Genomic DNA, 15,788 nt, shown 5'->3' on the forward strand with positions numbered 1-15,788 from the left:
GCAAAGGTGCTCTTGTAGATGGACAGCCTGAATGATACTTTTATGAACTTTTTGAGCGCTATCTTAATTCAGAGGGTCTTTCGATGTAGTTGCAAGCTTAGGAAAATGCTCATTCCCATACCGGGAGTCGAACCCGGGCCGCCTGGGTGAGAACCAGGAATCCTAACCGCTAGACCATATGGGAACCGCTGAGACCCTTTTTCAGTAATAAGTAGAAAAAAAATCAGTTTCATGATTTGAAAACTCATTTTTTTTTTTAAATCCCAAATTTTTTATTGAGTTTTAACAAAGACGTACATGTCAGAAACAATTAGGCAAGTCAGAATTCTTGGATCCACCTAAAAGCTTGTTGCTAAGCTTTTGCCAGAGTCTGGAAGAGCAGGGGTCTGACGGGAAGCCCATCAATGTTGGGAGGGTGCATAGTGGGGCGATTGGGGAGGGAGATGGCGCCAGCACTTCCGCTCGAGATTCCCATGCCTCAGCGGGCCCCCTCAGAAGCAAGCTGTAGCTCCTTTTCCTATATATAGCTTTTTTGGGGAACCATAAGGACTCCAACAAAGAGGGTCCATACATGGCTTTAATCATCCGAAACAACAAGGGGTCCCCCGATGGCATGGATAGTCTCTCCCAGTAGCTAATGTGAGACGCTATATAGAAGTCAGAGATGCTCGGCAGCCCCATTCCTCCCTCCTCTCTCCTCCTTGTCATAAGACTGTAAGGTAGTCTGGAGCCCTTTTGTCTCCAAATATATTTGGTAAACATCCTACGGAGTGTATTGAAAAAGTTAGTTGGTAGGTGGATCGGGAGGGACCGGATCTGGTATAGGATCAATGGGAGTATGTAAGATTTAATTATGTTTTTTCTCCCAAACCATGAGATGTAGGGGAGATCATAGTTATGTAGTAGGGTTTTAACTTTAGTGAGTAGTTGGGGGAAGTTGGCTTCGAAGAGGTCTTCCATCTTCCCTGTCAATCTCACTCCCAGGAAGTCAATTGCGGTGTTGGACCAGGAGAACGGGGAATCAGACATTAGGGTCGCACAGCGGGCTCTTGGGATCGAGACATTCAAAACTGTGGACTTATTAAAGTTTATTTTGAAGTTCGATATAGCTCCAAACTGCTCCAAACAGGTAACGAGTCTAGGAAGGCCCGCTTCCGGATTTGTGATTAAGAAAATAATATCGTCCGCGAAGGCGGCAGCGGTCAAAGAGCAGTCTTCCACTATAAGTCCCCGTATCTCCTGGTCCATCCTGACATGCAGGAGCAACGGCTCCAGCGCCAAAACAAAGAGGGTGGGAGACAAAGGACAGCCTTGGCGTGTGCCATTTTTTATTTCAAAGGGGGGGGAGAGAATATTATTTATTTTCAGTCTGGCAAACGGTTCAGCGTACAGGGAGAAAATAGCCGCAACAAAGGAGGGAGGGAAATTGTAGTGTAGCAGGACCGATTTCATATATTGCCAGTCGACTCTATCGAATGCCTTTTCGGCATCGGTGCTAACTAAGGCAAGGGGGGTTCTGTTCATGTGAGCATATTGCATTGCGTGTAGGACGCGGATGCAATTATCCCTTCCCTCCCTCCCCTTCACAAACCCGGCCTGTTCCCTATCCACCAGAGTTGGGACAAGGGTTTCCATACGTTTAGCAAGGAGTTTAGCCCATAATTTGGCGTCCAGGTTAATTAGGGAAATGGGGCGGTAGCTGCCGCACATCTCCGGCTCTTTGTTTTCTTTTAAAATTAACGTGATGTGGGCCTCCTGAGTCTGTCTTGGAAGGCTGCCGCCATTCAAAAGGGTGTTAAACATTTCTGTAAGATGTGGAACTAACGTTTTGCGGAAAGATTTATAGTAGATGAGGGGTAGTCCGTCAGGGCCTGGGCTTTTGCCCGGGGGGGGAGGAATTTAAGACTTAATCAACTTCCTTTTCTCTTACGGGGGCCGTAAGTTGGTGGGCTATTTCTGAGTCCAGTTTGGGGAGAGGCAGCTTTTTTAGAAAATCCTCTATTGGTTTGTTGGTCTCACTAATATCGTTTTGGTCCTGTTGCGGTCGAAGGTTATAAAGATGGGAGTAAAATTGTTGGAACTCCGCAGCGATATCTGACGAAGAAGTGACTCGAGTGCCCGAACGCGTTTTTATTGAATCAATTTGGTTCCTAGAGCGGGCTTTTTTAATCATGGCAGTCATATATTTGCTGCCTCTGTTGCCTTGTGCGAAAGCTATATGTTTAAGGTATAGGCACCGTTTGTTAAACCTTGTTTCTAGACAAAGATTTAGTTCTTTTCTGATATCTGCGAGTTTAGTGAGATTTTCTTTACTGGTGGAAAGTTTAGTGGTATATTCTAGCTTAGAGATACGTTTTAGCAGATCGTCTATCTCCTTTTGTTGGATTTTCTTTTTCTTGGATCCGAGAGCTATCAATACTCCTCTAATAAACGCTTTGTGCGTCTCCCACACCACTGGAGCCGATTGTTCCCCGCCCCTGTTGAGTTCGAAAAACTCCTTTAATTGCTTTTCAATCCCCGCTTTGTCATCTGCGGAGTCAAGGAGTGAGGTGTTCAGCCTCCATCTCCACTCCCGAGGCGAATTATAGAGGGGTCTAAGATCTAAATGTAGTGGCGCGTGATCGGATACAGTGGTGGCGGCAATAGAGGAGTCTATTAGCAGGGGGATGAGATTAGAGGCTATGAGAAAATAGTCCAGCCTTTGGAAAGAGGCATGAACATGTGAAAAGAAGGTGAAGTCCTTTACTGATGGTGAGCACTGACGCCAAGCATCTACCAAACCCATCTCTGAGAGACATCGCAATAGGCGTCTCAGTTTAGGATGTGAAATCTGGGAGCGTCCGACTGATGAATCGAGTAGAGGATTTAACGTCAGATTCAGATCTCCTCCCAGGATAATGGGGCCTATTGCGAATTCCCTAAGGGTCTCCAGTTGCCCTATCAGCCAGGACACCTGATTTGAGTTTGGGGTGTATAGATTGGCCAGGGTGATTTTAAAATTGTTTAAGCGTCCTCTCAAGAAAATGACTCTCCCCTCTCCGTCGGTGTGCTGTGCCTCACATTTAAATGTGACTGACTTATGGAATAAGACAGAGACTCCTTTTGAGGCGGATGTCGGGTGGGGGTTGTGGAAGCCCTGTGGGAACTGTCTGCCTGGTAATGAAAGGCACTTACCCGCCTTGTAGTGGGTCTCTTGTAGGAAGGCAATCTTGGTGCCGTATTTTCTCAAGAGTTGTGCTACGTTATGTCTTTTAAAGGGGGAGTTGAGTCCCTTCACGTTGAAAGAGGAAAGGCGGAAGCTGTCATCTCCAGCGGGTACCGGTGGACGCATCGTAAGTCCTAAAGACGTGCTGTTGTGGAGAAAGACAAAATGTTTACCAAAACAGAAGTCACTTTATCAGCGGGGGAGGGGAGGTTGGTTATGGGGAAGGAGTGGGTTCAAACACAGTGGGTAGGTGTGATTACACAGAGGGGATAGACACACTGCACAATAACTGTAAGGTATTAGAAATAGAAAAGACCAATTTGTCCTAGGACGGTCAGTGGGGGTGGTGTGCAGGACGGTGTCCGCCACAAAAGTGGTCACTGGAGCACTCAGCTAACCAGATGTAGACCGAAATGCACTAGACCTGCCCTGGACGACTCCTAAGGACCATTTAAAATATATAACTTGAAACCAGCAGTAAGATTAGGTTTGGTTAAAGCGGTAAAGGAGAAGGGAGGAGGGGAGAGGGGAGAGATGGAACAGATAAGTAATATCCGCAAGTGAGTCTGATGCTTGAAGATTAGTGAGTCTGCAAAAAATCCCACCGTTGGGGCGATTCTGCTTCTCCACAAAACAGGTGAAGAAGACAGCGCAACAGGAGAGAAAAAAAAAAAGGAAATATAAGTAAGAACGGGGGGTAATCCCCAAATTTGCTGTTGACCCTTTATAGGTCTGAGGTCAATCTGCTCCGCTGCGGCACTGGTGTCACAGTCCAGCGAGTGGAGGACAAGTGAGGGGGGCCTCCTGCCCAAGAGGCAGACGGACTGGAACAGCTTCTCAGTCTCCCGCCGGAGTAGGGTCTCGGCTCTTTTTCTTTTTGTTTCTGGGTGATTTAGTCGGGGGCGCCATGTTCCAATCAGTAGTTGAAGGAAGGTTTGTAAACTTAGGCAGCTCAGGTAAAGGGAGCCAACATGGGAGGTCGAGCGGCTCCATCTCGAGGAACTGCCAACATGCCTGGAGGTCCTCTGGGTCCAGGATGTTCAGCCGTCGGCCCTTGTGGGAGATGCCCAAGCCGAAGGGGAACAACCAGGCATATTTGATCCCCCTTTCTCTTAATGCATCTAGGAGCGGGCGGAGGAGGCGGCGCTTTGCCAAGGTAGACGGGGCCAGGTCCTGAAAGATCTGTATCGGGGCCTCAGAGTATTTCAAGTCCCTGTAGTTTCTGGCAGCTCTTAGGATTGCAAAAGCATCCTGAAAAGATAGGACTTTGCAAATAACGTCCCGTGGGGGGTCTGCAGTCGCCGGGAGAGGCCTAAGGGCTCTGTGGACTCTTTCAATCACAATGGGGGCCGCTCTCTCCGCTCCGAGGAGGAGTGCAAAGATTTCTCTGGACACCTTATCAAGACAGTCCGCAGCCCACGACTCTGGTAGCCCCTTGATGCGTACATTTGACTGCCTGTTTCTGTTCTCTAAGTCCTCCTGCATCAGGAGGGCTTTGTTTATATGGTTGTGGTGCTCTTTTAGGGCGCCTGTTATTTCCGTGGCATGTGTAATAATAGTAGAGGAGGACATCTCCAGGTCCTCCACACGTCTACCAAGCTGTTTAATGTCCTCCTTTATTTCCCCCAGCTCAGACATAATGGGGTTTAGTGCTTTCATGAGCAGCTCCTTCATGAAGCCTCTGGACACTATTTCTCCATCCTCACTGTCCGAGGCAGCTCCCTCCTCCCCCTCCTTACTGTGTGGTGCAGCCGATAGCTGAGCCGGCGCCATCTTTGCTGGAAACAGCGGGGAGCGGGGGCCCTTCTCCTTGAGGTACCGCTGCATATCGGACTGCCCTCTGTTCGTCCGCGGCGTCCCTGAGGGCTCCGATCCTCTCTCCCTCCCGACTCTCTTCATTTCAACGCTGCTGGTTGCTGCTATAGGTCCTGCAGAGGAGTCTTGCCGGGGGAGCTACACTCTCACACGGCCATTCTCCTCAGCGTTCAGGCTCCGCCCCTGAAAACTCATTTTTAAGCATGGATGGCATCAACAACCACTTGCAAGTGGCCTCGTTAGCGCAGCATTTTTGGCTGCCAAGAGCATCTGCAAACTAAGCCGCTTAATTCTGCAAGAAAGGTGCAGGCCTTTGAATGCAGGCACAAGCTTAGCAAAACACTCATTCCCATACCGGGAAACGAACGCGGGCCGCCTGGGTGAAAACCAGGAATCCTAACCGCTAGACCATATGGGAAAAGTTGCTTTCACAGCTTGCTTTAAACTTTCCAATATATGTAGATATATACATGTACATATTAAAAAAAAAAAAAAAAAAGAAGAAGTTTTGTGCTTACAGAATTCCATCTTATCTCTGGACGGCAACAACCAATCAAACGCAAGATGCCTCGTTAGCGCAGTAGGTAGCGCGTCAGTCTTATAATCTGAAGGTCGTGAGTTCGATCCTCACACGGGGCATGGATCTATCCTTGTTTTTTCCCTCCGCCTTAACTGGATAGGCACTGCTCTTTGCCATTCAATACCGAAACGATACTGGATAATATGGAAAGGTAGCAAACAAGGCAGAAGGGTTTTGGCTAGGGGCTAAAAGCAACCGTGTTGAGGTCTTTGAATATGGCTGCGAGCGTAGCAAAAGTCCAAAATGGGGAGCATGATTAGTGGCAACCTCTCACACAGGGCCAGTGGCGCAATGGATAACGCGTCTGACTACGGATCAGAAGATTGTAGGTTCGACTCCTACCTGGCTCATGAATGTCGCCGTGATCGTAGTGGTTAGTACTCTGCGTTGTGGCCGCAGCAACCCCGGTTCGAATCCGGGTCACGGCATTCTTGATGAAAAAGGAAAGGTGCTCTTGTAGAGGGCAAGCCTGAATGATACTTTTAGAGCGCTATCTTAATTCAGAGGGTCTTTCGATGTAGTTGCAAGCTTAGGAAAATGCTCATTCCCATACCGGGAGTCGAACCCGGGCCGCCTGGGTGAGAACCAGGAATCCTAACCGCTAGACCATATGGGAACCGCTGAGACCCTTTTTCAGTAATAAGTAGAAAAAAAATCAGTTTCATGATTTGAAAACTCATTTTTAAGCATGGATGGCATTGTGAGGGTTATGAACATACTAATTTATATATGTATGTATATTTGATATACGTTTCTGGAGGCTTTAGGCCTAAATTGTACACTCTATTCTGTGTCCTATGAAAAGCTCTGATAAATGCTTGTACATTTAGGTTAGTACTTAATTACATTAAGTAGAGGTGTAATCTTAAATGTCCATCATGTCTCCAAGATCTTGTTAATCTCGTTACAATGATCAAAGGATAATGGAATGCTTCGATCATTAACTGCTGTCTAGGGCATGTGATTAAAAAGTAGATTGTGATAAAGAATCAAGGTACTAGACAGCCAGTCTACATTCCAACAAAAGAAGCCATGCTTATTGAGAAAACGCAATTATTCACCACATTAGTACTTTGACCTCAGTATAACAGATTGAACTTTGTAACACTAGCCTTTGCACTGATACGCCTACTGATACGCCTACTGATACTCCTTCTGTTTTTTGTATAAGAAATGACAATGTACAGAATAAACACAGATTGCTTCTAGACACAGGCCTGATCTCTGTGTTTCATTGCTTTCTCACGGCGGCCGCCATAACCACCTCTGATTTGGCGCCTCACAGCATATTGACGGAACATTGAATTCCATAACAGTAATTGGTGCCCAAAACGTGGGGCTTGAAGGAACAAGAGGACCACCTGCACCTCAAACCCCCCCCAGACTCAGATGGGATAAGGAGCCACTCGGAACCACGGATTTACAAAAACTGCGCAGTAAGGTAAGGCTTTATCTTGCCACAATCTATCCGTGCTTCTTGGCTGCTCCTTTCCTGTCCGAGGGGTAAGAAGTGCATGCCTCTTATAAATCTTCAAGCTTTTTAAGAATTCATATGGTGGGCTGAATATGCTGTGCAGGTGTTCTTTAACTGTTATTGTCTTTATTTGTTACTTTGCATGGTCAGTGTACAGAATATGAAACCCTCTTGCCGATCTCTGGAAGGCATGGTATAAATTGTACCAGGGAAGCCTAAAAATTTTCAGGGGATAAAATCCCTGATGGGAGCCTCTTATAGGTATAAGAGAAGTAGTTTAGACGGGGGAAAAATAAGCAGGGTTGGGAGGTACCGACACTTACAGACAAGTGAGGAAGTACTGACACTTAAAAAAGTAGTAACTGACATTCAAATGTTTTTGTCTTTATGTGTGCCTGTTTATGCACGAGTGAGTGATTGATGAGTTGACCTGATCGACGGAACCTGACCTCCGGGGTGCAAATATAAATCTCTGTGTCCCGTGTTAACAGGAACCTGATCAGTGACGCTGAAAGGAGTCCCTAACAAGGCCACGATTCCGGACAGGGCCCCCTGCAGTTCCGTTTGTATATTTCAACGGTCAGGGGATTGTTTTATGTGTGTGAAAGGATAAAATAATAAGCCTCTTAGTGTACATAAACCGCCAGCCATGGGCAATACTGCTGGTAAAGAGGATAAGGTATGGAAGACAGCTAAAGAAATTGTACAAGAAAGAGAAGGCAGAGCTGCAGTTGGTAGAGGATGTGATAAATTGTTTAAGCACATAGGATATAAAGGGACAGGAGTATTAGATCTCCAGCAGTGGGAAAGGTTTTCAGACAGTCATGCTGGGTGGGCAAAAGATAATGGATTACAGGAAATGTTAAATAGTTGGAAAAAGGCAAGTATAGATACGGCAGTAAGGGGTTATCAGAGAAAGGGAATCCTCTTATAGTTTGTGTCCCTCTGGGACATAAAGTAAGTTCATGCAAAATCTGTGGACAATTATGTGACAAATAACCATTATTGTTTGTCTTGTAAGTCTTGTTGTTATGTAAACTAATCTTTGTTGTACGACTTAGTCTTCTTCATGTAAGTGTAAGAAAGTTATACCCCACTCACATCTGTGGGGGTTCAAAAGAACAATGAAGTATATATACTGTGTGGTTTTTATGTTGTCCGTGAAGTAATGTTCTGAGTGTAAGAAGGTGTGAGCTATGGGTTTTTTTTTTTTATATTGTCTCTGTAGTAGTGAATGGTGTGAACAGACTGTGCAGGTTAATAGGGAACAAAGAATGTGTAGTATAACTTGTTACAAGAAAGTAAAAAGAAAAAGTTGATGTAAACTATTTTAGCTGAAGGTTCAATGAGTTAAGGAAAGGTAGAAGGTTTAACAATGAACGGTGATAATAGTTGCTATCTGGAGTGGTGAATATAAGTATGTGGATGGAAATGGGCATAAGTTGTATTATGTTTGTCATTGGATAGCCTATTCTGAACAAAATATGTAAAAACCGCGGTACATAAGAGTTTTTCTTATATATATATATACTTTGTTCAATATGGGAAGTTCTATGAACAGTAAATACAATCCCAGTTTCTACTTCACATGAGATACTTATCAGTCTGTATATGAGTGAATGAAAACCCCAGTGAGTGTGAATTTGTGTATTAATGAAGGGCCCGTATGAGAGTTAGATTGTGTTATATGGTATATACTGTCCGGTGGCTAGAAACTAAATGAGGCAAGAAAGACCAAACGCTGAGCCAGATCACAGGGGGTGGAGCTAGGTGATGTAAGGAGATGGGAGGGAAGAACAATAGGAAGAGGTCTTGCTCCACCCTCAACACAGACCAGCCTAGGAGAGAAGTATACGTCTTGTAATTACTAATAATTAATGCTGTTTAAAGTCTGAATGTTTTAGTTGCTTATTAATATCTTAGCTATTGTTTCATAGAGATAAAATTCAGTGTCATAGAAAGGAAGACAGACGCTGATGAAATAAGAAACTTGTAATGAATTATGTGAATTATACGGTCTTAAAAATAGAGAACATAGGGATTTTAAGATATATTTTTGCTTTTTGTGTAAATGTCAGTTCTGTGATTGGTTGGATGTCTATATCACTGCTAAATGCTGTTAGTACTGCACTGTCTCTGAGAAAATGTTCTGTAGGAGAGACATGCAAACGACCAGCATCGAAGGGGTGGAGCTAGATAATGTAAAAGTACGTAATGTTTCATCCTTCTTTTGTCTACAAAGGGAGGGGGTGAGGAGCTTGGGCAGTTAGGAAAAGTTTTTTTTTCTCTTCTCAAATTTGATGAGACATTGCAGGCAGAATCAGATTAATAATGAATTTGCTTAAAGAATATCATATTTCAATGTGGATAGATGTTTGTGGATTATTCTGCCTTGTTGTAATTCATGTCTCTGTTATTTGTATTGATATCTTACAAGCCTTATCTGCATCCATCAAATTTTCACCGGATAGATCGGTACGGGTTGAGACCTCAGGTGACAGTTCAGAGGAGGTTTGTAAACTAACTGCTCTCTTGGTGGATCCGGCTCATGTATTTGTCTTGATAGCTACTGCAGAAACTCAGCTTTCCGCAGGTCCTGATAAATAGTAAGCCACCTCCAAGACAAACTCCAATTCCTGAGTCATTGCTTAGCCCAAGGAACTGGACATCTGACATAAGTGATCCAGGTATTGCAGGTCAGCAATTTCTAAATTTTTAATTTTTTTTTTTTTTTTTGCAACAAGATTCTGATCTATTTTAAATAGAATACCAGCCTGATTGTCTAGCAGTAATTGGTGCAAAGGGTTTCAGGAGTGCCGATTCAGCTGGCAGAAACTGAACCACTAGAGGTAATGTTTAAAGGGTCACGATGCCTCATGCGCTTCCTTGTGCTGGAAAGTCCTGAAAGCATATTGGGAACCGAAATGATGGGACCTTTGGGATCTTGTATCGAACTTCACCCGTCCGGTGGGGCTCGTATACACCCCAGGTCTGAAAGTCACCCGACCTTCTGTCGGATGGCAGCAGACCTAGCAACACCTCTACCTGTCTTCACTTTTACGCACGCAGAGAAACAAGTTCTTAGTGTCGTTCCTTCGAGCCTTTGGGCTACCAGTCAGACGGACCTCGACAGACTGTCTGTATTTGTTTGTATTTAATTTCAGAGGAAAGCAGTACTGTTGGATAGTGCTGCCACAAGGGGCACAGTATAGCCCAATATCAGTTCACCAGATTCATGAAACTGGTATTAGACGCCTGGCCAATTTGCGAGGGCACCGCCCTCTTGTAATATGTTGATGATTTATTTTTATTTTCTTTTATGTACTGCTGACACAAATAGTTACCTCAATGCATCACTAAGCCTTTTGTGTTTCCTCCATCAGAGTAGAATGGCTGCAAAGCCAGCAAAGAGAAACTTCAGTTCTGCAAGTCTCACGTAGTGTTCCTGGGCCACTGCCTAGGTCCAGGTACTAAGCACCTGACGCCGGAACGCACGAAGGTGGTAAGTGACATGCAACTTCCCACCTCCCATGCCCAGTTGCGTACCTTCTTGGGACTGGTTTCATACTATTGGCAATGGACGCTCTGCCTCCATGACCATGCAGCCTCTGTACGACTGTTTGGGTTCACGGCCATGTGCCCTGACCCCGCAGGCCGAGTCAGCCTTCTATCAGCTGAAAGTACAGGTAACCGGGTGCACTGGGGCTGCCAGACTATGACAACCCTTTCCAAATGTACGTCACTGAGATGGAGGGACACGCCACCGCTGTACTGACACAAATGCATGGTGACAAAAAGCGACCTGTAGCATACTACAGTGCCCATCTTGACGCGGTGGCTAGAGGGTCTCCATCCTGCGTCCGAGCGGTTCTAGCAGTTCAGGCACTAATAGACAAAAGTTCTGACGTTGTCCTAGATCACACCATGGTGATCTACACCCCACATGACATACATGGTATCCTGACTCAGGTAAGCCGTAGACATCTGTCTCTTGCTAGACAGATCAAAATGGAACTTGCATTTACACTCTTCATCCAATGTCTCATTTCAACGTTGCACCACTTTGAATCCGGCCACCTTATTACCATTAGGTGACACTGATTCAAATGGGGGAGTAAGTACAGAGGACCAGCTTTTTGCTAATTCTCTGACTGATGAAGAGGAGGCCTTTGATGCAGAACACCAGCATGATTGTGCAGCGCTCATGGAGCAGGAGACAGCTGGGTTCACACATGTCACTGACAAACCCCTCCTAAACCCCCACCTTGAAATGTTTGTGGATGGATCTAGATACCTGAATGACGAAGGAAGGTTTGTAACAGGTTTTGAAGTAGTCACACTGAATGAGATACTTGTACAAAAACCACTGCCGCCATACATGTCAGCGCAGGAACTGAAGCCTGAAAAGTACCACTGCTAACATCTACACTGATTCCAGGTACGCCTTTGGTACTGCACACGATTATGGACCCATCTGGCGGTCCAGGAGCTTTCTCACGGCACAAGGCAAGCCCATTAAGCTATCATGTTGCCAGGACAGGTGGCCATAATAAAGGTTAAAGCACACACGCAGGGGCAGTCACCAGAGAGCAAGGGATAGGGCAGCCAAGGCTGCAACTCTCCTGGACAGGACGCAAGACCCCTTGTGCTGTAAGTTGGATCTTGGTCCCACCACTCTTGTTGATTTGGGATTTGGCGTCCTACGGGACGTAGATGATGTACCAGCGGCTGCCTACACCCACCTCGCCGTCCTAGCTCACGGGAAAGTGCATGCCTCTCGGAATGCCATGGTTTCTGTTATGGACAAGGTATGGTATGCTCCAGGGTTGGACAGGTTGGCGAAGGCATATGTGAAGGCATGTGAAGTGCACACCCAGACCACTGTATCCTATTCAGAGATTACAAATCGATTACATCCAGCTTCCCAAATCAGGCAGGTATGAGTACGTCCTTGTGTGCGTGGACCTGTTCAAAGCCACCGCACAATGTACAGTGACTAAACTTGTGTCAGAACTTGTATGTAGATTTGGGGTACCAGAGACAATTGAGAGTGACGGAGGTACACAATTTACAGGTGAAGTGATGCGAGAGGTGATGTCAGCCTTGGGGTGGAACAAGCGTTTTACACTCCATACCACCCGCAGAGTTTAGACAAAGTTGAAAGAACTGAAATGATATGCTTAAGTTAAAAGAAGTGTTGTTTGGCTCTATGCCAAGATTAGGCCTGTATCATCCACAGGCCCTGCAGCAGGGGTGTGATAAGATTATTGAATATGTACAAGAACTATGTCGTAAACTGAAAATAACACCCGATCTAGTGTTTTCCCCAATTCCAGACCCTGACAACCTAGAGGGGACACATTTCTTGCAGCCTGGAGACTGGGTGGTCGCAAAAAGACACGTAATAAAGGCCTTGGACCCAAGGTTTGACGACCATACCAAGTTCTGTTGTCAACACCTACTTCTGTAAAAGTGGATACATGCCTCCCACTGCAAGAAAGTTCCCGAGCCAGAGGAAAAGTGATGGTGTTTGCAACTTATGGACATTCTGTGGGATACGGAGACAAGCAAATTATCTGGAATCGCTCCCTCTACGATATCGTTAAAACAGTCAAAAGAGTAAAAGAGCAACAACAGTGGGGATCCGGCGAAGAGGATAGAAAGACCGGCAGGGGCATGGATCTATCCTTGTTTTTTCCCTCCGCCTTAACTGGATAGGCACAGCTCTTTGCCATTCAATACCGAAACGATACTGGATAATATGGAAAGGTAGCAAACAAGGCAGAAGGGTTTTGGCTAGGGGCTAAAAGCAACCGTGTTGAGGTCTTTTTTTTTTTTTTTTTTTCCAAATAATTTTTTTATTGAGTTTACATATGATAAGATGTTACATTCACATCTTCGCAATGAATAGACTGATATATCAAAACATCACCAAACAAAAAAAAAACAAGATTAGAAAGTTACTGCTTATTTAACAGTCGTTAGTCATTGAAGGTGATTTCAATTGTCGCTGGTAAAAAAAAGAAGCGATGAAACAAAGATATATTTGGTATACATAAAGGGAACAAATATTTCTAAACTTCAGTGTGGTCTGTAATCACATCTCGGTAACTGTACACAAAGCGTCTATATCAAGGAGTTCGAGCAGGCTTATCGTAAGATATGGTTTAGCCAGGGGTTCCACATGCGAGAGAAGCTAGGCATAGTATCAGTAGATAATGCTAAGATTTTTTCGTAGGAGCAATGATCGGTCATAACATCAGAGACCTCGGATAGTGTTGGAGGTACTGCGGATCTCCATTTCCTGAAAACAACCAACTTGGCAACCATCATTAAGTGGCATATCAGTTTTCGCCTTGGAAGTGGGATATTGCTGTATTTTAGCAACAGTAGGGCCAGTTCCGGTGACCTAGAGATAGAGCAGTTAGAGATCTCTCGGGAAATACGAAAAACCTCTTTCCAATACAATTGTATGGATGGGCAGGACCAGAGTAAGTGTACGAGCGAGCCTTCTTGACCGCAACCCCTCCAACAATGTGGGTCCGTACCAGGAAAGCATTTAGCCAATTTAGCAGGAGTATAGTACCATCTAGTTAAAGTTTTATATTGTATCTGGAGGAGATTGGCCGACATGGTAGATTTATTTACCCACTCAAAGGCTACCAGCCATTGATCTACTGAGAAGGATCTCCCCAAGTCCGTTTCCCAATTTAGCAAGTGATTTTTTTTTCTTGTACCCATATCTCCTGAAAGGATATTATAAAATTTTCTTGTTAAGGAGGTATTTGATGATTTTGCTTTGGAAAAGAAGCTGAGTAATTTATTAGGTAAGTAGTATTTTTCTAATTGGGTCTTTGATAAAAAGGAGCATAGTTGGCAATAAGAGTGGAACTCTTTATCAGAGATTCCATATTTAATTTTTAAGGATTGAAAAGAAGCAATCCTTCCTTCCAGAAAAAGGTCCGCTATTTGGGTTATTCCTGCCTTGGTCCAGTTCAGTTTTGAAAAGTTCGGAATGAAATAAGTGAGGACTTCTAGGGGGAGTTTGATCTCACTTTTATTTGTATCTCCTTTTAGTTTGAGCTTGCATATATTCCAGGCTTGTAATGTTGCTAACATGGGCGGAGAGAAACCTTGAAGCTCCAGATCTAAGGTAGGGTGTAGAGGGGATCCGGCTACTGTCGTAGCTAAAAGTAGAGACTTTAATTCTCTATTTTTGTTTAAGTATTTTTCTATATTTTGCCATGGAGGGGGCTGGTCTGTACCTACCCAAGAGGCAGATAAATTTAGATTAATAGCTTGGCAATATGCCCACAGGTCCGGAACTCCCAAACCTCCTTGTCTACGATTAAGAAATAATATTTTGGATGCAACTCTGGGTCTTTTATTGTTCCAGACAAAAGACGACAGTTGCCTCTGAAAAGGTACTATTTTGCTATAGGGAATTGGGAGAGCCATGGTGCGAAACAGATACAGTAATTTAGGTAGGACCAACATTTTGTACAACATAATTCTACCTATCCAAGATTGTTCATGTCTCCCCAAAGAGATCAATTCCTCCTGAATTGAAGTGAGAAGAGGGTCTAAATTGAGCGCCAGCATTTCCGACAGTGGAAGGGATAGGTTAATTCCCAAATATGGGATCGCTGTTGTCCACACAAATTTACACTCGGTTTGGATGGCTTCTTTTAAGGAGGGGGGAACGTTTATGCCTAGAATTAGGGACTTGTTTGTATTTAATTTGTAGTAAGATACATTACTAAATTCTCCTATAATGTCCTGCAGTGCCCTCAGTGACGTTAGTGGGTTTGATAACGTTAATAAGACATCATCGGCGTAAAGTCCTATCTTGTGTTGTCTATTGTTTAATGGGTAGCCGGTGATATGAGGGGAGCATCTAATTAGTTCGGCCAAGGGCTCCATAACCATTATAAAAAGCAGGGGAGAGAGGGGGCAGCCCTGTCTAGAACCGTTAGTAATTTGAAAGGGAACAGATAGGGCTCCATCAATCAAGACATTCGCCGACGGGCAAGAGTAAAGTGCCCTAATTGCTCCAAGTAAGCCACCACAAATGCCAAACCTCTCCAGGACCGCAAATGCGAAGTCCCAGTGTAGTCTGTCAAACGCCTTCTCCGCATCCAGGGCAAGGAGGAGAGAAGGCGCTCGACTAGACCCCATGCGTGACAACAGGTCAACAACCCTTCTTGTTCCATGCGATGTCTGCCTACCTTTGGTGATGCCCACCTGGTCGCCATGGATTATATCTGGGAGTATCTGAAGAAGTCTTGTCGCTAAAATTTTAGAAAAAAGTTTTGTGTCTGAATTAAGTAACGAAATAGGCCTAAAATTCGCTGGGTTATCTGGTGATTTCCCTGGTTTAGGGATTGCAACAATAGTGGCTCTAAGCATCTCTATTGGCATGGTGCTTTTTGCGCTGGCTTCATTAAAGACATCAGCTAAGTAGGGGGAGAGGGTCTGCCAATGGGCCTTGTAATATTCGTTTATGAAACCGTCTGGGCCTGGTGATTTATAGTTTTTTAATAGTTTAATAGTTGAAAGAACTTCTGTTTTAGTGATAGGGGCGTCCAAATCGTATTTAGATGGGTCTATTTTGGGAAGAGTTACTTTTTGTAGGAAGTGGTTGATTAGTTCCGAAGTCGGTTGGGGAGTGGCGGGGTCGTTTTTTAAATTGTATAGATTAGCATAAAATGAGC

General features: G+C 44.7%; 2 non-coding genes across 2 annotated transcripts; both read left to right on the forward strand.

Moving 5' to 3' along the window:
* Window positions 1–5,586: 5,586 nt before the first annotated feature.
* TRNAI-UAU (transfer RNA isoleucine (anticodon UAU)) lies at window positions 5,587–5,659 on the forward strand. The gene has a single exon. It is a non-coding gene; the product is annotated as a tRNA-Ile (tRNA).
* Window positions 5,660–5,877: 218 nt separating this feature from the next.
* TRNAR-ACG (transfer RNA arginine (anticodon ACG)) lies at window positions 5,878–5,950 on the forward strand. The gene has a single exon. It is a non-coding gene; the product is annotated as a tRNA-Arg (tRNA).
* Window positions 5,951–15,788: the final 9,838 nt, after the last annotated feature.

The sequence above is a fragment of the Eleutherodactylus coqui genome, chromosome 2 (genome assembly GCF_035609145.1).
Source record: "Eleutherodactylus coqui strain aEleCoq1 chromosome 2, aEleCoq1.hap1, whole genome shotgun sequence".
NCBI classification, from domain to species: domain Eukaryota; kingdom Metazoa; phylum Chordata; class Amphibia; order Anura; family Eleutherodactylidae; genus Eleutherodactylus; species Eleutherodactylus coqui.